Source organism: Micropterus dolomieu, linkage group LG11 (assembly GCF_021292245.1).
Source record: "Micropterus dolomieu isolate WLL.071019.BEF.003 ecotype Adirondacks linkage group LG11, ASM2129224v1, whole genome shotgun sequence".
Classification (NCBI taxonomy): domain Eukaryota; kingdom Metazoa; phylum Chordata; class Actinopteri; order Centrarchiformes; family Centrarchidae; genus Micropterus; species Micropterus dolomieu.
In genome coordinates, this window is record NC_060160.1 from 22,940,046 (window position 1) to 22,940,598 (window position 553).

The following is a 553-nucleotide window of genomic DNA, read 5'->3' on the forward strand; positions in this document are numbered from 1 at the left end:
TTTTTAACATTTTCCTGAAGAACTTTTGGGTAGTAAGATGACTTTCAGAGATTCTTTACTGTGATCAGCTACCTAATAACATTGGCAAAACATTTCTACATCAGTTGGTAATCCTCAAGAGTCAGTCAATATTGTAGGTTTGTCACAGTCAGCCATGTTTATTGTATACATTTGGCGTCATGTACCTGAAACGTTTTGAGGTCGGATATTTCAACTTGGAAATTTCCTAGTTCCGACTGGTCTGATGCGACATGAGTTACTGCCAGAGCCGGAATGAGAGGCAAGTCGGTTGTCAGGTAACTGGACTGACTTTATCTAGTTTGTTAATTATGTGACATTTAATAAAGCATAACGTTTTTACAGTTCAGTGATGTTGTGCTCTGTGGCGGTTTTGTCACAAACCCCCGGTCGTGACCCTGGCCTGCCTGTTGCCCTGAGACTGCTGGTGGGCGTGGTTTCTGAGCTCCAGACTTTCCCACCTGAAGCACATCTGCAATCAGCACACCAGGGCCTCTGCCAGCAATCAACACGCCTTTAAAGGATCTGCCAACCT